The sequence below is a fragment of the Herpailurus yagouaroundi genome, unplaced genomic scaffold (genome assembly GCF_014898765.1).
Source record: "Herpailurus yagouaroundi ecotype Mexico unplaced genomic scaffold, PumYag 195, whole genome shotgun sequence".
Taxonomy (NCBI): domain Eukaryota; kingdom Metazoa; phylum Chordata; class Mammalia; order Carnivora; family Felidae; genus Herpailurus; species Herpailurus yagouaroundi.
Genome location: NW_024412426.1, coordinates 15848138 through 15870327, shown reverse-complemented (window position 1 = coordinate 15870327; position 22190 = coordinate 15848138).

Here is a 22190-nt window from a genome sequence, read left to right as displayed (position 1 = left end):
AGGGAAGGGAAGGGAAGGGAAGGGAAGGGAAGGGAAGGGAAGGCAAGGCAAGGCAAGGCAAGGCAAGGCAAGGCAAGGCAGAGGGGAAGTGGAAGGGGAAGGGGAAGGAGAAGGACTAAAATATATTTAGGAAACAAAAATCATCCAGATTGGGTGAATGACTGATAGCACCAGAGGTTGGGTAGAAAGGAAGAGGAATACAGGATGGCACGACAAACCTAGAGGCAAAATAAAGAGAAAAGCAGACTAATCTTAGAGAAGGTTGAGACTGCAAAGTCAATTAATTTGTCAATTTTAGATGATGCTGGGACAAACAGGTAGCAGTGACTGGCTGGCAGCTGATATAGCAGTCTGAGGCTAAATTCAGAATTTAGACTAGGAATAAATATGGGGAGAGAGGGTGCATCTGCACACACACGACAGTTTGAACCCCAGAACTGGGTGGGAGCCCCAGGGGCAGTGGAAACAGTGAGAAGATAAAGGGTCAGAGGACAAAATCCTGGGAAACACCAATGCTGGAAAAGCTAATAGAGAAAGAACTTACAAAGGAGAGGGAGAAAGGGGGAAGTAGAAGGCAGGTGTTGTGTAGAGTGTGGTGTCTACACCAGGAAAGGACATGGTGCCCAATGATGCAAAATCAAGGAGGGCGATAACTGAAATGCAGTGTTGAATGCCCATGTCGACATCACTGCTGATGCAGCAAAGCAGGCATCTAACACACTGATGGGCATGGAAGCCAATGGGCTGAGAAGGAAATGGGCTGTGAGAACACAGCTTCCAGTAATCCATATTGGATTATGTCTTCCAGGCTGAGGAGGGCATTGTTAGGGGGTCCCTGTAACCAGAAACAAGATCCCATTACTCTTCTTTCTCCACCTTCTGCTTCTCCTCTAACTTTTCTGACTTCCTTCCTTTGTACTCCTAGATTCCAGATCCAGCTGTGATCAGGACCTGAGGCCATAGCAATAACAAGATCACAATTTCAAGAGCAAGATCCGGGGTGCTCTAATTTCAATATGGTACTGTATGCCAGACAATCAGACTTGTGAAACAGAGTATCATCCTTCTACCCTGACAGTGACTGGGAGTGATTATGGAAAAGGCCACCTCTGCCACTACCCTCTATTCCAGGTCACCATCATTTCTCTCTGGACCAAAGCAAAAAATCCTTTGTATTCTGTCCCCTTATATCTGTATTCTACAGTGCAACCAGAAGAATCCTTTCAAGGAGGGAATCAGATTAGCTCCCTCCCTTGCTCAAAGCCATTCAATGTCTTCCCATTTCACCTGGAATAAATCCCAGTCCTCATCACTGCCTAAGAATGCTAAGTAATCTGGCCCTAATCTAACTCCTCGATCTCATTTCCTATACCTTTCTCTGGTGCTATAACACTTTGGTTATACTAACCTCTTTGCTGCTCCTCCAACATAGCACGTACATACCCTATCTCTGCCACTAAGCAATCATTCTGCCTGGAATTCTCTCCCTCTAGAAGTTTGCATGGTTTCCTCCCTCACTTCCTTCAGGACTCTGCTTAAATATCATATATTTACATCATAAGTATATACATGCAGACTTTCTCCTCCCCCAAGAATGTAAGCTCTGTGAGACTATGAACTTTGTCTGTATCTCTAGCTCTTATTGGGCATTTAATACAAGTCCACTGAATGAAATAAGGGAATGAACAGCTGAAAATACATCCCAGAATCTGAACCAAAATAGAATGGAATAAACAGAAACTAAAACCAGACTACAGTCCTCTGGCAGGTATGTACCAAACATTTCACCCTGTGTTGTTGTGATAGACACAATGTTAACTTAAACAAGTTTTGTCCTTTCTCATAATAAGCAGGCAGTGAAGTTGAGCAGACATAGTGAATAATTAGTAAATGAGACCATTTATAGAAAAGTAGTGGAAGTCTTTAAATTAAAACTAATTAGTTAATAAATCTGTATTGCTTTGCTCTGAGCCACTGGATGTTTCCCACTCCCATCACTTCTCCTATCTCTGCCATAAATGTCTCCTTCCTACATGACTCTCCCTGTTAGGACCAACCACTGGAGCCCTGGCTTAACTCCTTGCTCACTTCCTCACTGAAACAGCCTTCTCATTTTGCTACTCAGGAATGTCCCAGTCACTGGCCTTAGCGCTTCTGTACTAGTATCTGCCCCCTTCAGTGCTGAAAGAAACTCAGGGATGTACGCAAGGAAGCAGACCTGTTATTAGAACTAAACCTGGTATATCCAAGTAATTGAGACTAGATACTTAAGCGCTCTGTTTAACACTGATTCAGAAAGATTCTCCTACACCAACATATTATGGGACTTTCTGCCTACTATCTGTCCATTAGTCAAAATTTACCTATATGGTTCTTAACACTGCCACGCTGACTCTAAAAAGACACCAAAAAGGAAGTGAGAAATATATTGACCCATTTTCCTGTGGAGAGAGTGATGCAGAAAGAAGTGGGCTGCTGAGGATCAAGCTGTTGGAATAAGGGGCCAGGTCTTCAACAACTTGACCCATGTGTCTCCTCTTTATGGTCACGACTGATATACGAATGGGGTCTCAAGGTTCAGTGGAGAAGAAAAAAGAGCAGAGTCAATAACTGGATTTCTTGGCAAGGCCTTCGCCTCAGTAGGCTTTCCCGCAGACAAATCCCTGTAAGCAAAGTCTCACCAGATTACCTCACCAACTTGAAAGAGAACATATCCATGAGGATACATTAACTCAAAAGATGAATCCGGCAAAAGTGATGATCACACTACAATAAGACTTAAGAATCTTTTCTTTTGTTGGACAGAAGTCGATATGGTAATGTTTGACCTCATTCACAATAATCAGCTGCCTGTATGTATAGCAAAGAAAATAAAGAAACATGATACAGTGTTTTGACATCTCTAAAAACAGGAGGTTCAGGATGCTTTACCTATATTCTTTCCTAAATTCAGAGGAAATAATTTGACTTGTTTCTTCAACTAGCATGCATTACATAAATAAGCAGCACTAAAGTAAATAGGATGAAAAAGAAGGGATGTTGGGAAGGTATAATCTTCCATCTGTATTTCTGAGTAGACAAAAAAGAAGTGACATAAAAACCATCCATGGGGGTGCCTGGGTGGCTCAGTTGGTTAAGCATCTGACTCTTTATCTTGCCTCAGATCATGATCTCATGGTTCATGGGATCGGACCCTGCACTGACAGCATGGAGCCTGCTTAGGATTCTCTTTCTCTGCCTTTTGCCCACTCGCTCTGTCTCTCTCTCAAAATAAGTAAAAACTTTAAAAAACAAAAACCATCCATGGAAGGAGCAAAAGATTACAGTATAAGCTGTGTCAAAAGAAAAGGATAAGATGTAAAAAAGGGCCTGAGTAAAATAATAACAATTTTACAATTATTTCCTAAGCACCAACAACATCCTTAATATTATAATGCATGAGACAAAAACACTACTTTGAAAGGTCTTAAATTTTACCAGAAAAGACAGAATATACACATTAAAGTTAAATAAAAATATGTGCAGCATAATATTATTTGATGATTGAATGGTAAAGCAGTGTATGTCATTTTCAAGAATTTGGGGAGAGTAAGTCACTCTGAATTGGTAAAATCATAGAAAGCTTCATGGAAGAGGTAGGAATTGATCCAGGTACTTAGACGAAGCATAAAATGTAAGCACTGTGAAGAGGAAATCCTTTCAGGGCAATGGGAACAATGCACGTAAGTTCATGGAGATGAGAAAATACATGGCATGTAGATTAGTAATACCTGCCACTGTAACAAAAATGCAACAATCCCCAATGGCTAAATAAAATTAAAGTTTATTTCTTGTTCATAGACAGTCCAATTCAGATGTTCCCACAGAGTGGGCCATTTAAGGACGCAATTCTTTTCATCTTATGGCTCTCTCCCCCTCTAGGTCTGTGGAGTCCTCTCCCTTTAGCTGCTGGGCAGGAACAAGAAAGAGTAAGGAGAACTGACTGTACATGGAAATTTTTCACAAGAAGGCCTAGAAGTGATACACTTCATTTCTGCCCACATTCCTTTGACTAGACCTCAATTCCAACACCACACCCACCTGCAAGGGAGGAAAAGGAAGTAAGCAGTGGTAAACTCACAGCAGTCTGCCACATTGTGTTTGGGAGAAGGAAAGTCAACCCATGAACTGGAAAAAGGGCTAGAGAACTAGACTGACCCCAAAATGGGAAAGACATGAGACTGCGCTCTAGGAGCTCAGGGCAGAAGGTTTAAAAAATAAACAAAAGAATGTGCCGGATTCTCCTGAAAGTGAAGCACTCAAAGGTGAAAGGGGACTCATGGCATTGAGAGGTTGCTCAGGGTGGCATGATTCGGAAAGGTTTTGAGGATATATGGACATAACGCTGAGCCTTTAAGGATGGTTCAGAGAGGCAGACAGTATAGTATGAATAGATGTCTCAGTGGGATAGGTATAGATGTGTAAAGGAGAGAGGGTAAATCCTGATAAAAAATAAGGAGTGAGGACATAGAACATAAGCAAGGGCAGAGAGATCATGGTACAGCTGCTGAAGGGAGGCAGTATTTATCAATGAGTGCCTTTTAATATTGGGAACAATTCTTGATTTATATGACTGCCACACAACACAGGACTTATAGCATCCCTAAACTCCACCCATCAAATGCTGGTCCTGCCCCTGAGTAATAGAGACTTTTAAGATTACCCCATACTTCCAAATCTCTCCCTGGGGGTAGGTATGGACCAGTAATGCCTCCATTGAAGGCACTAGCCCAGAGTAAAGAGAGATGAGGTCAGAAAAACCTTTGTTCTAGGGTTCTGATGTGAAACTAAGAAAGTTAAGGCAGAGAAAATAGGAAATAGAAAGCTACTATTGGTCTTAAATGGGGACTGGGCTGAAAATAGTGTTCAAATCTGTTACCTCTAGGCTTGATGTCCAAGATGGTGGCACCACTAATTGGAAACTGTGTTTCAAATTCAACTTGGGGCATAACTCACAAAAGACTTATACCCAAATCAAGCCGATTAATCCAAATGTCACATACGGGCATTCAAATATTAAACAATAAATTCCTGAAAATGCAGGACACTCCTAAATTAAGACCACTAAATCAGTCTCCTACCTCCTGAGGGTAGAACTGTATGTAGATGGAAGTAACTTCCCCTAATGAAAGAAATCAATCTGGCAAGAAACCAGAGAAGTTAAAGTAATTTGAAAGTGTCTACATTTCCTGTACACAGGGCCTTATCCTGTGAGTGTTTCCACTATTTAGAGAGCCACTGTGGTTACCTCAGACATGTCAGACCCTTCAGGACAGATACATCTTGCCCTGATTCCAAAACCACTGGAAATGGTTCTCTATCAAATAATAGAACTACTGATTTTCCAAGCTACACTTTGTTCTTGTACCCTTTGCCCCATGAGTGGCCCTTAAAATATGAGTTCTTAGCTGAAGAGCATGCTGAGTAAAATAGAGCTAACCTATTGGTTTGGAATGCCTGCCACCCCACAATCACAGAGCCTTGTTTGGCCTTCATGGCACTGATGTGGGACAATCACAGAGGTCGATTAGATGCCCCTGCAGACCTGATGGGAAATGTCACTCAGAAATGCCTCAGCTGCAAAAAGACATCTGTAAATGGATGTTTGAAAATAACCATGATGAGACCCACAGACAGAACACTTAAAATTTTCTGAAGGAAAAAAAGGCAGGTGCACAAAGAAACAAACAAACAAAACAATTCTAAGGAAATATCTCTCATAAAGGGAAACAGGCAATATTTTTTTCCCAAACTACCAACATCTCTTAAAATTCACTTGTAGTTTTTCATAACATTTCCAACATAAAAATATCCTGTAGATTAACAAGGCTCCTCTTTTGGAAATCCAGATATTCCCAAGAAGGCTCTGATGTAATTATTGGAACATCACAGTAAATTACCTGAATCAGATTATTTCCCTCCTTTCTTCTCAGGGAAATGCCCTCCATTGAGGGAACACGGCTTTGGGTTGAGGAAGACAAGACATGGGTAACTTTGACATATGTGCAACTTCAAGGCTTAGGGCAACAGGAAGGTCTGTTGGGGTTTCAGGGCTTAGGGCACCAGGAAGGTTTGCTGGGGTTTCTTTTAATGTTTATTTTTTACTTTGAAAGAGGGGTGGAGAGCAGGAGAGGGACAGAGAGAGAGATGGGTAGAATCCCAAGGAGACTCCATGCTGTTAGTGCAGAGCCCGACATGGGGCTCAATCTCACAAACCGTGAGATCATGAATGGAGTCAAAAATCAAGAGTCGGAGGCTTAACTGAGTGAGCCACCCAGGTGCCCCCTGGAAGGTTTGCTCTTTAGGAAAAGAGGAAAGTGGGAGTTAGGAGAGAGATGGAAAAGGGAAGGGGAGCTTCTCATCCACATGCACATATGTCTCCCACTACCTCCAGAAAGAGATTAAGATTTTCTTTACGACAAGAACGAACTACCATTCTTTTCACTCACAAATACTTAAGGAATGTGTACTTGATGCTAGGAAGTACCAGGTTCTGAGTATCCAGGAGCAAGCAACACAAACAAAACAAACTCCTATCATGTGAAGGCAGAAGAGGGATTTCGTCAAATGGGAAAATCTGCAGCTTCTATGGAGAGTAGAAGTTTGGGAGCAACACCAAAAAAAGGCTGAGGTGAGGAAGTTAGAGAAAATGAGCTTGTGAGAAGGAAGAAAAGGCTGTGGGGGAACAGGTCTAAGTGGAGGTGAAGGTGAGGAAGCTAAGGTCATATGGCCAAGAACTTCTCAATAAGCTTGGAGGTACTTGCTGGGAGTAAAGTCTGAGAAGGGAGAAAATAAAGATAGTATAAAATACAGGAAATGTGTTCTTGACTTTGATAAGTATAGTTGTTTTCCTGCTTTTCACCCACTAGAGGTATGTGGTATTGTAATGCAGCCTGGTTTGAATGAGTTAATGTGCCAACATTTGCTAAAGTGCCAGTAATCAGCCTGAGATTTCCACCTCCTGAAGCCTGAAATGATATTCCAACAACCTGTTACATGCCCCTGTTGGTTCTAGCAAACTATGTTCTTTCTGATGTTGTAAGAGCTCATCTTTGAAATCAATTAATCAGTCTTTAGTACCAACAAATGCTTATTGAACACCTGAGAAATTAGACATAAAAGTTCAATGGCAACTTTACTGGGAAATTCAGACCCGCTTACTGCATTCCAACTGTACATCCTTGTCTTCCACCAAATACTCTAGGAGTACTCTCATCTCACTGGCTGTTTTCTCTGCAAATCTTTCTCGAGAGAATCACAGTCTACTCCTGCACCTCCACCTCCATCAAGTTTGGTTCAAATGTTATCTTCTCAGCAAGGCCAATCCTACAACCCTTTTTTTACAACTGTAACTTTACAGCACTTCCTACTTCTTGCCCTCCTCCCATTTTTGCCACAGCCCTTAGCATCTTCAATATACTATGTAATTTAAAAAATTATTTATCTTTCCATCTCCTGCCAAGAATAAATCTCTGCATGTATATGCTTTTGCTTTTGTTTTACTATTCTGTTGAAGAATGTAGATCAGGGATTGATTCAAAATAAATTATTTGCTGAGTGAATGAATAGTAGTTATGGCTCATTCTCTCTGAAAAGGAGTCTTTATCAGCACCTTCCTGCAGAATTTTCAGTTTCCGAACTCTTCAGTAATTGGTTCTAGAGTAAGATTACAACCAACACAGTCAAGAAATATCTGATGTCATTTATCAAGAACTATAACCAAAAGAACCAAAGGTAGCCCTAGGGGGAGAAAAACAGAGGAGGAAGAGGGAAGGGGAGTGAGTGAGAAATGAGGAGACAAAACCACCAAGGAATGAGTGTGCAATGAGAAAGAGAGCAACAGATTTAGAACAACAGAAGACTCAGCATGTAAAGGGGCAAATGGGCTGTCCTCTGCCATCTTCCTGACCTTCATATCATGAAGGAAAGTGGGGTCCAAGGACATGCCCCAGTTGGGCTAGGAACTTCCACTTGCTAGTCTCCCTCACCTCAACTGTAAGAGGCAGGGTCTGTGTTCTTGTAGGTATACTTTAATGGGACCGGGCAAGATCAAGTGGACTGATTACTGGTTTAGCCAACTGCTCACAGGAGTTTCCTCAGAGAATTAAATGCACTGTAGACTACATATTGACGGAAACAAAATGCTTCTCTGAGGTAAATGTTAGGATGCTTAAGAGTTGTTTTTATTGGGTCTTGTATTCAAGACCTTGAATTTCAGTGTGTGTGTTTTCTAATGGGAGTAAAACATTAAAATAATATCAAAACAGATTTGATAGACAAATATTAGCTTCATATTCAACTTAATGTATCAAGTGCGTAAGACAAGGTGAATTTTTACTTTCCTGGGGAATTTTTTTAAAAAGTTTTCATTTAAATTCCAGTTAGCTAACATAGAGTGTAGTATTAGTTTCTGGTGTACAATATAGTGATTCGACACTTCCATAGAACACCTGATGTCATCAGAAGTGCACTCCTTAATCCCCATCACCTATTTAACCCATCCCTCCACCAGCCTTCCTCCTGGTAATCATCAGTCTGTTCTCTATAGTTAAGAGTCTGTTTCTTGGTTTGCCTTTCTCTCTCTTTTTGCCCTTTTGCTCATTTGTTTTGTTTCTTAAATTCCCCATATGAGTAAAATAATATGATATTTATCTTTCTCTCACTGACTTATTTTGCTTAGCATAATACTCTCTAGATCCATCCACATTGTTGCAAATGGCAAGAATTCATTCTTGTTTTATGGCTAAATAATATTCCATTGTATTTTCCTGGGGACTTTTAAAACCCCCTCAGCCCTCATTACCTCCCAATAAAACATAAATTGGGAATTCTACAGTTGTTTTACTGTATAGACCCACTCCTACCCCCTCTCCAATTTTTTTTTTTTCAGATCCTGTAGAAACTTGCCTCCCACTTTGCATCATGGCAGATTTTAAAGCCTGGGGTTGCAGATGAGCATTAACAAGTGTGCTTAATCAGTACTCCAGGTGACACCACTATTAGACACCACACCAATACTTGAACAAGTGCATTGCTCTTCATTTACTTTGGAGGGCTATCTACATATAAGCTTTTATGCAGTGTTAATAAATGGGCATTTGAGTCTTAAAATCCTAAATTTGAACTCCATCCTATAGCTCATAAAACTTTGAATGTCCTCATCTCTAAAATGATACCATAATCTATGTCACATGATATCAGGAATATCAGCAGCTAAATACATAAAGGGCCTAGTATGGGCCTATCAACACAGTTGGGTTTCAAAGAGCAGCAGTTCCATTGCAACTCTCTGTTCCAACTTTCCCATCTTCTATGAGTTTTTCCCCTCTATTCAAAGCTTCCATAGATGTAAGGTTCTATGAATCCCTACCTCTTTTCAAACAAGGCTAATCTCACTCAAGGTACATAAATGGAACTGGCATGCTGACTCAGTACAGTCCTACAAAAATGTCCTCATCAGACAGTGAGAAATTGAAGCTACAGCTTAAGAGAAGATTGTCTCACTCAGGGAGGGATGGTCCCTGTTTTGTTTCCATTTTGAAGGGCATACAGCCTTATAAATATTAGTGACTTTGTTCAGTAAAGACCTCAAACTATTAAGCTGTTGTACTCCACCTGGTTAAAATTTCTCCTTTCTAAAGAGGACCACTTTCACCACTTTTATCAACATAGTACTAAAAATCCTAGCCATAGCAATCAGACAACAAAAAGAAAAAAGAGGCATTCATATTGGTAAAGAAGATAAACATTTAGATGATATGATACTATACACAGAAAACCCTACAGACTCTACCAAAAAGCTACTAGAATAAATGAATTCAGTAAAGTTACAAGATACAAAATTAATACCCAGAAATCAGTAGCATTTCTATACACTAATAACAAAAGAGAAAAAAGAGAAATTAAGAAAACAATTCCATTTATAATTGCATTAAAGAATAAAATACCTAGGAATAAACTTAACCAAGTAAGTGAAAGATGCACACTTTGAAAACTATAAAACATGGATGAAAGACACTGAAGACAAAGCAAACAATTGGAAAGATATTCCATGCTCATAGACTGAAAAATTAATATCGTTAAAGTGTCTATACTACCCAAAGTAATCTACAGATTCAAAGCAATCCCTATCAAAGTACCAAGAACATTTATCATAGAAATAGAACAAATAATACTAAAATTTTTATGGAACCATGAAAGACCCCAAATAGCCAAAGCAATGTTGAGAAAGAAAACAAAGCTGCAGGTATCACAATTCCACATTTCAAGACATACTACAAAAATGTAGTAATCAAAACAGTATGATGATACTGGCACAAAAACAAACACATAGATCAATGGAATAGAATAGAAAGCCCAGAATAAAATCCATACTTATATGGTCAATAAATCTATGACAAAGGAAGCAAGAATAAACAATGGGAAAAAGCCTCCTCAATAACTGGTGCTGGGAAAACTGGACAGCTCTATGCAAAAGAATGAAACTGGGTCACTTTCTACTCCATATTCTAAAATAAACTTGAAATGGATTAAAGACCTAAGTGTTAGACCTGAAACCAAAATAAATCCTAGAAAAGAACACAGGCAGTAATTTCTCTGACACTGGCCATGGCACATTTTTCTACGTGTTTCTTCAAGCAAGAGAAACAAAAGCAAAAGCAGAAACAAATTACTGGAACTACATCAAAATAAAAACCTTTTACATTGCAAAGGAAACCATCAACAAAACTAAGAGGCAACCTACAGAATGGAGGAAGATATTTGCCAATGATACATCTGATAAGAAGTTAATGTCCAAAGTATATACAAAACTTACACAACTCAACACCAGAACAAAACAAAAAACAAACAACAAAAAACCCAAATTATCTGATTTAAAAAATGGGCAGAGGACTTGGATAGACATTTTTCTAAAAACATACAGATGGCCAACAGACACATGGGAAAATGTCCAACATCACTAATCAAATGCCAATCAAAACCACAATGAGATGTCATCTTAAATCTGTCAGAATGGCTAAAATAAAAAAGATAAGAAATAAGCACTGGTGAGGATGTGAAGAGGAAGGAATCCTCAGGCACCATTGGTGGGAAGGGAGATTGGTAAAGCTGCTATGGAAAACAGTATGGAGGTTCATCCAAAGACTAAAAAATAGAAATATCATAGAATCTAACAATTCCACTACTCAGTATTTACCCAGAGAAAATGAAAACACTAATTCAAAAAGATAGATGCACCCTATGTTTACTGCAGCATTATGTACAATAGCCAAGATATGGAAGCAACCCAAGTGTCCACTGATAGACAAATGGGTAAGGAAGATGCGGTACGTATACACACATAAACACACACACACACACACACACACACACACACACACACACACACACACGGAGTATCACACAGCCACAAAAAAGGATAACATCTTGCCATTTGCAACAACATGGATGGACAAAGAAGCTTTTACACTTAGTTAAAATAAGTCAGACTGATAAAGACAGATACCAAATGATTTCACTCATATGTGGAATTGGAAAAAAACAAATGAATAAACAAACAAAAAACAGAATCAGACCTATAAATACATGGAACAAACTGATGGTTACCAGAGGAAAGGGGCAGAGAGAGGTATGGGAGATACAAGATAGTGGTTATGGAATGAATAAGTAAATTATAGGAGTAAAAGGCACAGCATAAGGAATACAGTCAATGATCCTGTAATAGCATTGTATGGTGAAGATGGTAGCTACACTTGTAGTGAGCACAGCATAACATATAGAAATACTGAATCAATACGTTATACACCTGAAACTAAAGTATCCCTGTCTATCAACTATATGCAAATAAAAAAAATTTAAAGAAATTTCTCCTGTCTACATACAGAAAGAAAATACTTAATCATTCTTAACTAGAAACCTCAAATTAAGTACCAGGGAAATCACTATAATTATTATAATGAATACCACTTTGTGTATGTATGTATGTACGTCTGTATGTATGTATAATTTATTGTCAAGTTGGCTAACAAACAGTGTATACAGTGTGTTCTGGGTTTCAGGAGTAGATTCCCATGATTCATCACTTACATACAACACTCAGTGCTCATTTCCAACAAGTGCCCTCCTCAATGCCCATCACCCATCTACCCCTCTCCCCCGCTCCCTCCATCATCCCTCAGTTTGTTCTCTGTATTTAAGAGTCTCATGGTTTGCCTCCCTCTCTGTTTGAAACTATTTTTTTCCCCTTCCCTTCCCCCATGGTCTTCTGTTAAGTTTCTCAAATTCCATATATGAGTGAAATCATGATGTCTGTCTTTCTCTGACTTATTTCACTTAGCATAATACCCTCTAGTTCCATCCACGTTGCTGCAAATGGCAAGATTTCATTCTGTCTCATTGCCAAGTAGTATTCCATTGTATATATAAACCACATCTTCTTTATCCATTCATCAGTTGATGGGCATTTGGGCTCTTTCCATAATTTGACTATTGTTGATACTGCTGCTATGAACAATGGGGTACATGTGCCCCTATGAATCAACACTCCTGTATCCTTTGGATAAATACCTAACAGTGCTCTTTCTGGGTTAATTCTATTTTTAATTTTTTGAGGAACCTACATACTATTTTCCAGAGTGGCTGCACCAGTTTTCATTGCCACTAACAGTGCAAGAGGGTTCCCATTTCTCCACACCCTCGCCAACATCTGTTGTTTCCTGAGTTGTTAATTTTAGCCACTCTGACTGGTATGAGGTGGTATCTAAATGCTGAATACCACTAATTTAGTATTATGTGTCAAAGAACATTTTCTCATTTAATTCTTATAAAAAATTTTTGAGGTATGGGGCACCTGAGTGTCTGACTAGATTTCAGTTCAGGTCATGATCTCATGGTTCATGGGTTTGAGCCCCCGGGCTCTGCACTGGCAGCCTGGAGTCTACCTGAGGTTCTATGTCTCCCTATCTCTCTGCCCCTTCCCTGTGTGCGCATTTGCACTCTGTCTCATTCTCTCTTCCCCTGTGTCTCAAAAGTAAATAAATATTTAAAAAAGTTTTTTTGAGCTATATCTATTTCTACATTTATAACAGTAAAATTAAGGAAACTTGGTTATAAGGTGAAGATAAAAGGAAATAATAAAAATGAGAACAGAAAGTTAAAAAAAACAGGAAAAAAAATACAGTTTATTAAAACCTGGACATACTACTCATCCAGTAAAACAAGTCCGTTACAAATTACAACTATCTGCGGGTGGGGGTAGAGGGGGAGAATCTCCCTAAAGTATGTACTCACATTTAAAAAGATAATAGGGAACTTTATGCTTATAAATTCTGCAGCTTAAAAAAATGAACAAATTCCTCAAAAAATACACTTAACTGATATAAGACATAACAGAAAATTGGAAAACTCCTACATCTGCTTAGGAAAATCAATTTATTACATAAAAAAATCTTTTCCACAGAGAAAACACCAGTCTCAGGTGATTTTATTGGTAAATTCTATCAGACATATAAGGAAGAAATAAAATCAAACATAAACAAGTTCTTTAAGAAAAAAGGAAAAAACTTCCCAACTAATTTTCTATGTCAAGAATGATGCTAATACCAGAACGTGAAATAGACATTGCAAAAAGAGAGACAAAGAGAACAAGAACTACTAATATCCTTCATGAACAAAGTGCAGAAATACTTAACAGAAATGGTAACTACATTGGATCCATTGATATATAATCATGATGCAGGGAAAAAAACTGACAAATTTTAATGTCAACTCATGATTTTTATGAGTATTCATCAAACTAGAGGTAAAACAGAAATTCATTGACCTGATAAAAGTCATCTATAAAAAAAACATATTGTAATATTTTGTGATAAGGACTAAACATTTTTTCCATAAGATTATGAAGAAGATGTCCATTCTCACCATTCCTATTCAACATTTTACTGGAGGTGATGGCCCCAGAAAAAAGTGAAGAAAAGGATGTAAAACACATAAAAATAAGAATATAAGTAAAACTGTCTCTTTGAAAATGATATGAAGCTTAACACAAAAAATGTAAGGAATTTGTAAAACATCTATTAGGAACAATAAGTGTATTTATCAAAATTGCATAATATAAAATTAATACACAAAAACCCATAATATTTTACACTGTACCAATAATCATAAAATTTAGTGAAAACTATTCCTAAAATCATCAAATATCATCAAAAAATACTTACAAATAAATTTAATATCTGTAAAGTGAAAATGAGAAAACACTGCAGAGAAATTTGAGACCTAAAAAGTTGAAAGATATACCATGTTCATGGATGGCAAGACTAAATATTGTAAAGCTGTCAATTATCCATAATTTAACCTCCAAAATTCTCTACAAATTTCTTGAATGCAATTTAAATAATTTCAGCCAACTTACTGTAGAAATTGATAATATGAAAAAATATATACTGAAATGCAAAAGACTTAAATATCCAAAATAATGTTTAAAAAGAATAAAGTTACACAATTTACACCACATGATTTCAGACTTAATAGAGATAGTGTAATCAAGAAACATGGCAATGACATAAAAGTCAGTAAGTTAATGCAAAGGAACAGAATAAAGATCAGAAACATACCCACAGTTACATGGTAACTTAATTTCTGGCAAAATCTCAAAGCAATCCAATGTGGTAAGGAGTATCTTATTAATGAATTATGAACAACTAAATACACATATATGGAAAAAAATGAATCTTGATCCTTACTTCACATAATACAGAAACATTAATTTACAGTGATTTCTAGTCCGAAAGTAAAAGCTAAAACTATTAATATTAATCATCATTACTTTTGATACTATTAATGTCATTCCAACTTGGGGGTAAGCAAAGTTTTCTTAAGCTGAATACAAAAATCAGTAACTATAAAAGAATTTATAAATTGGTTTTATCAAAATTAAAATATTCTGGTCATCCACTCTTCACAGATGACATGACACTCTATATGGAAAACCAAAAAGATTCCACCAAAAAAATGCTAGAACTGATTCATGAGTTCAGCAAAGTTGCAGGATATAAAATCAATCCACATAAATGGGTTGAATTCCTATACACCAACAATGAAGCAACAGAAAGAGAAATCAAGGAATCGATTCTATTTACAATTGCACCAAAAACTATAAAATACCTAGGAATAAATCTAACCAAAGAGGTAGAAATCTATACACTGAAAACTATAGAAAGCTTATGAAAGAAATTGAAGACAACACACATAAGAAAAGGAAAAATATTCCATGCTCCTGGATAGGAAGAATACATATTGTTAAAATGTCAATATTACCCAAAGCAATCTACATATTCAATGCAATCCCTATCAAAAAAAACACCAGCATTCTTCACAGAGCTAGAACAAATAATCCTAAAATTTGTATGGAACCAGAAAAGACCCCGATTAGCAAAAGCAATCTTGAAAAAGAAAACCAAAGCAGGAGGCATCACAATCCCAGCCTTCAAGCTACACTACAAAGCTATAATCATCAAGACAGTATGGTACTGGCACAAAAACAGACACTCAGATCAATGGAACAGAACAGAGAACCCAGAAATAGACCCACAAATGTATGGCCAACTAATCTTTGACAAAGCAGGAAAGAACATCCAATGTAATAAAGACAATCTCTTCAGCAAGTGGTACTGGGAAAACTAGACAGCGACACGCAAAAGAATGAACCTGGACCACTTTCTTACACCATACACAAAAATAAACTCAAAGTGGATGAAAGACCTAAATGTAAGACAGGAAGCCATCAAAATACTTGAGGAGAAAGCAGGCAAAAACCTCTTTGACCGTGGCCACAGCAACTTCTTACTCAACACATCTCCAGAGGCAAGGGAAACCAAAGCAAAAATGAACTATTGGGACCTCTCATAATAAAAAGCTTCTGCACAGTGAAGGAAACAATCATCAAAACTAAAAGGCAACCAACTGGTGGAATGGGAGAAAATATTTGCAAATGACCTATCAGATAAAGGGTTAGTATCCAAAATCTATAAAGAACTTATCAAACTCAACACCCCCCAAAAAACCAAATAATCCAGTGAAGAAATGGGCAAAAGACATGAATAGACACTTCTCCAAAGAAGACATCCAAATGGCCAACTGACACATGAAAAAATGCTCCACATCACTCATCATCAGGGAAATACAAATCAAAACCACAATGAGATACCACCTCACACCTGTCAGAATGGCTCACATTAACTCAGGCAACAATAGATGTTGGCGAGAATGCAGACAAAGAGGATCTCTTTTGCACTGTTGGCAGGAATGCAAGCTGGTGCAGCCACTCTGGAAACCAGTATGGAGGTTCCTCAAAAAATTAAAAATAGAACTACCCTATGACGCAGCAAGTGCACTACTAGGCATTTATCCAAGGGATACAGGTATGCTGTTTTGAAGGGGCACATGCACCCCCATGTTTATAGCAACACTGTCAACAATAGCCAGAGTATGGAAAGAGCCCAAATGTCCATTGATAGATGAATGGATAAAGAAGAGGTGGTATTACTCAGAAATCAAAAAGAATGAAATCTTGCCATGTGCAACAATGTGTATGGAACTAGAGGGTATTATGCTAAGCGAAATTAGTCAAAGACAAGTATCATATGACTTCACCCATATGAGGACTTTTGTATACAAAACAGATGAACATAAGGGAAAGGAAGAAAAAATAATATAAAAGCAGGGAGGTGGACAAAACACAAGAGAATCAAATATGGAAAACAAACACAGGGTTACTGGAGGGGTTGTGGGAGGGGGGTGGGCTAAATGGGTAAGGGGTATTAAGGAATCTACTCCTGAAATCATTGTTGCACTATATGCTAACTAATTTGGATGTAAATTTTAAAAAATTAAAAAAAAACATACATACATACATACATAAAAATATTCTGGTCTTCAAAAAATAAAAAAAAAAATAAGAAAACATTGTTAAGTCACAGGCTAGGAAAAAACAGTTGCAAAACTTACCCTTCACAAAGGGTTATCATCTAGTTAATATAAAAAAATTCCTACAACACATTATTAAAAATAAAACAACCTAATAATAAACAGGCTAAAGAGACACACCACAAAAGAAGATGTAAAAAAGGCCAATAAACATGAAAAAGTACTCAGTATCTTTAGTCCTCAAAGAAATGCATATACAATGGAATGTTACTCAGCAATCAAAAAGAATGAAATCTTGCCATTTGCAACATGGATGGAACTAGAGTGTATTATGCTAAGTGAAATAAGTCAGAGAAAAATATATGATTTCACTCATATGTGGAATTTAAGAAACACAAAAGACGAACATAAGGGAAGGGAAGAGAAGGAAAAATAAGATAAAAATGGAGACGGAGGCAAACCATGAGAGACTCAAATACAGAGAACAAACTAAAAGTTGCTGGTGGGGTGTTAAGTGGAGGGATGGGCTAAATGGGTGATGGGCATTAAGGACGGCACTTGCTGGGATGAGCACTGGGTGTTATATGTAAGTGATGAATCACTAAAATCTATTCCTAAAATCATTATTACGATATATGTTAACTAACTTGGATTTAAATAACAATTTCAGAAAAGAAAAAAAAAAGAAATGCAATTGAAATTCACCATGAAATAAAATCATACAGTTAAAATAGTTAAAATGCTTAAAAAATAAACAGCACCCAATGGTGGTAACCCAGAACTCTTCTACATTGCATTGGAAATATTGAATGGTTAAACCACTTTGGGAAAATATCTGGCTGCCTATTATAAAAGTAAACATACACCTACCTTATAACCCAGAAATTCTACTCCTAGGAAGAACAAAGGAGCAGAAGAACAAAAACATGTCCCTCCAAAAAAATGCAGTTTTATTCATTAAACTGATTTTCCTTTTCTTTCTGTTCACCAGGGCTCAACTTCTATTCATCATATAAGTTGAGCACAACCATAGTAGGTTTCCCAACTGTCTCACCCTTGAACACCCTGATCTACTACCATCACCAGGCAGGAAATAAGAAGAAAGAGCCAGAGACTTGGTGGAAACTTTGTTGAGAGCTTCTTTGAGTCTGGTTGTACTGGAACTGAGTGTTGGAATTTGCTGCGACTCCTGCCATGGTGGAGAAGGTGTCTAAGCTGCACTCATTGAGGGGAAGCTAAAATAGCTGAGAGTATTAAAAGATGACACACAGATGTACATCTAGAAGTCTCCACTGACCAAACAGCTGAGAATAAGGCAGTACTAGGCTCATGAATGGTATTTCCATATAGTGTATAAATACCCAACAGCTAGTGCTTTGGCAGTCGAGGTGGAAACCTCATCATTCACTATGTAAACTTTCACTTAATAACCATGTATTCTGTATAGCACTAACACTCTGAGGAGCACTTTGTATTCCTGAGTCTAGACTTTCTATACTGCAATCTCTTTCTGGTTTCAGCTCCATATCACACTAGTCTTCAGATGTATTTTATGTCTCCAATTCCAAAGATTATCTGAGGTTCCATAGTGTCGATAATCTTCCTCCTTTTTCACTTACTCCAATTGCATTAGTACACATTGTCTTTCTCCAGTATTCTATATTAGTTAATACTCACTCATCTTTTTTATTCTTTCTAGTTCTGTTGCTACTTCTCTTCACAATCTTCTCTCCAATTCTGTTTGTTCTTTTGGATTCAACATTTTATTATTATTTTTATTTTTAATTAGTTTATTTAAATTCAAGTTAGTTAATATACAATGTAGTATTGGTCTCAGAAGTAGAATCCAGTGATGCATCATTCACATATGACACCCAGTGCTCATCCCAAGTGCCCTCCTTAATACTCATCACCCATTTAGTCCGTCCCCCTACTACCTCCCCTTAGCAACTCTCAGTTTGTTCTCTGTATTTAAGGGTCTCTTGCGGTTTGCCTCCATATTTTTACCTTATCTTTCCTTCCCCTCCCCATGTTCATCTTTTGTGTTTTTTAAATTCCACATATGAGTGAAATCATATGATATTTGTCTTTCTCTGACTGAATTATCTCACTTAGCATAATACACTCTGGGGCCATCCACGTTGTTGCAAATGGCAAGATTTCATTATTTTGATCACAGAATAACATTCCATTGTGTATGCATTTCCTTGAGTACTAAAGATACTGGATACTTTTTCATGTTTATTGGCCTTTTGTACATCTTCTTTTGTGATGTGTCTCCTCAGACTTTTTGCCTGTTTCTTATTTGCTGTTTTACTTTTGTTAATGAGTTGTAGAAATTAATGGTGGAATAACACACACACCGTATCTTCTTTACCCATTTGTCAGTCGATGGATATTTGGGCTTTTGCCATACTTTGTGTATTGTTGATAGTGCTGCTATAAACATTGGGGTGCATGTGCCCCTGTGAAACAGAATTTTTGTATCCTCTGGATAAATACCTAGTAGTGCAATTTCTGGGTCATAGGGTAGTTCTATTTTTAATTCTCTGAGTGTTTTCCAGAGTGCCTTCACCAGTATGCATTCCCACCAACAGTGCAAAAGGGTTCCCCTATCTCTGCATCTTACCATCTGTTTCCTGAGTTGTTCACTTTAGCCATTCTGACAGGTGTGAGGTGGTATCTCATTGTAGTTTTGATTTGTATTTCTCCGATGAGTGATGCTAAGCATCTTTTTCATGGGCCTGTTAGCCATGTGGATGTCTTCTTTTGAAAACTCTCTATTCATGTCTTCTGCCCACTTCTTCACTGGAATATGGATTTAACATTTTTAAAAATTTACTTTTACTGTTTTGTTTCAGGAGTGTTAATTCTATGATTTTTTTTAAAGTTTTTTTTATTTTTTAATGTTTATTTATTTTTGAGACAGAGAGAGACAGAGCATGAATGGGGGAGGGTCAGAGAGAGAGGGAGACACAGAATCTGAAGCAGGCTCCAGGCTCTGAGCTGTCAGCACAGAGCCTGACGCGGGGCTCGAACTCACGGACCGTAAGACCATGACCTGAGCCGAAGTCGACGCTTAACGGACTGAGCCACCCAGGCGTCCCAGTTCTATGATTTTTAAAAGAATATTCTCTTTGCTACATCTCTTGACTTTTCTGTCATATTTTTCATCTTTTTTATACCACTGAGAAGCTTTTCCTGATTTCACTAATTCCCTCTTCAGCTGGGAAGGATATGCTTAACAGAATAATGATGTTTTACCTTATGTAACTTTTTTTCTATGTAAGTTTTAATCAATTCCGTTTTGAAACTGCCTAGCCTTTTTTAAATAGCATCTTGCTCTAAGTTATCTTTTTTTTCATTTATTTAATAATTTTACAGATATATCTCTTAGGTTGTTTGATAATCTCAAATTCATAACAATCCAATTCCCTGATGTTTGTGGTATATGCTGACTTGTGCATATGGTGGAATGTTCCCCTGTATTATATAATTTAAATTTTTATTTAATTTTCAATGACTCTTATCTGTAGAAATCAGTGTGGCCAAGATTAAAGATTTATTCCTTAAGAATTTTTTTCTTTTGTGATTTCAAACAAATTTTAGGATTAATTGTTCTAGTTCTGTGAAAAATGCTGCTGGTGTTTTGATAGGGATTGCATTAAATCTGTAGACTGCTTTAGGTGGTATGGACATCTTAACAGTATTGGTTCAAATCCATAAACATGGAATAACTTTCTATTTGTGTTATCTTTGGTTTCTTTCATCAGTGTTTTATAGTTTTCAGAGTATAGGTCTTTCACCTCCTTAAGTTTCTTCATAGGTATTTTACTCTTTTTGGTGCAATTATAAATGTAATTGTTTTCTTAATTTCTTGTTCTGCTACTTCATTAGTGTGTAGAAATATAATTTCTGTATATTAATTTTGTATCTTTATCAGTTCTAGTAGTTTTTTGGTGGAGTCTTTAGGGTTTTCTATGTATAGTATCATGTCATCTGCAAATAGTGAAAGTTTTACTTCCTTACAGGTATGGATGCCTTTTATTTCTTTTTGTTGTTTAATTGCTGTGGATAGGACTTCTGATACTAGTTAAATAAAAGTAGTGAGAGTGGACATCCTTGCCTTCTTCCTGATCTTACATGAAAAGCTCTCCGTTTTTCACCCTTGAGTATGATGTTAGCTATGGGTTTTTCATATATGGCCTTATTACGTTAGGTGCATTCCCTCCAAACCTACTTTATTGAGTTTTTATAATGAATGGATGTTGTACTTTGTCAAATGAATCTCTGGAGATGATCATGTGGTTTTTATCCTTTCTGTTATTAATGTGCTGTGACTGATTTGCAAATACTGAATCATTCTTGCATGCCAAGAACAAATTTTACCTGTGGTGAATGACTTTTTAAAAAAATGTACTGTTGAATTCAGTCTGCTAATATGTTGTTGAGGAATACTGCACCTATGTTCATCAGAGGTATTGGCCTGTAGTTTTCTTTTTTTGTAAGTGTCTTTATCTAATTTTGGTATCCGGGTAACACTGGCCTCATAGAATGACTTTAGAAGCATTCCTTCCTCTTCTACTTTTTTTGGGAATAGTTTGAGAAGAAGAGTTATTAATTCTTCTTTAAATATTGGTTGGATTCCTGTGAATCCATCTGATCCTGGACTTTTGTTTATTGGGAATTTTTTGACTACTGCCTCAATTTCATTGCTAGTAATTAGTCTATCAAATTTTCTATTTCTTCCTGATTGAGTTTTGGAAGGTTACATGTTTCTACCAATTTATCTATTTATTGTAGGTTGTCCAATTTGTTGGCATTTAATTTTTCATCATAATCTCTTATAATCCTTTGTATTTCTGTGGTGTCTGTTATTTCTCCTCTTTCATTTTTAAAAAATGTTTATTTATTTATTTTTGAAAGAGAAAGAGAGAGAGAAAGCACAAGCTGGGCAGGCACAGAGAGAGAGAGTAGGGGAGACAGAATCCCAAGAAAGCTCCATGCTGTCAGTGCAGATGCTGATGTGGGGCTCGAATTCATGAACCATGAGATCATTACCTGAGCCAAAAGCAAGAGCCAGATGCTTAACCAACTGAGCCACCCAAGCACCCCACTCCTCTTTCATTTCTGATTTTGAGTCCTTTCCCTCCCCTCTCCCCCCTTTTCTTTCCTTTCCTCTCTCTCTCTCTCTCTCTCTCTCTCTCTCTCTCTCTCTCTCTCTC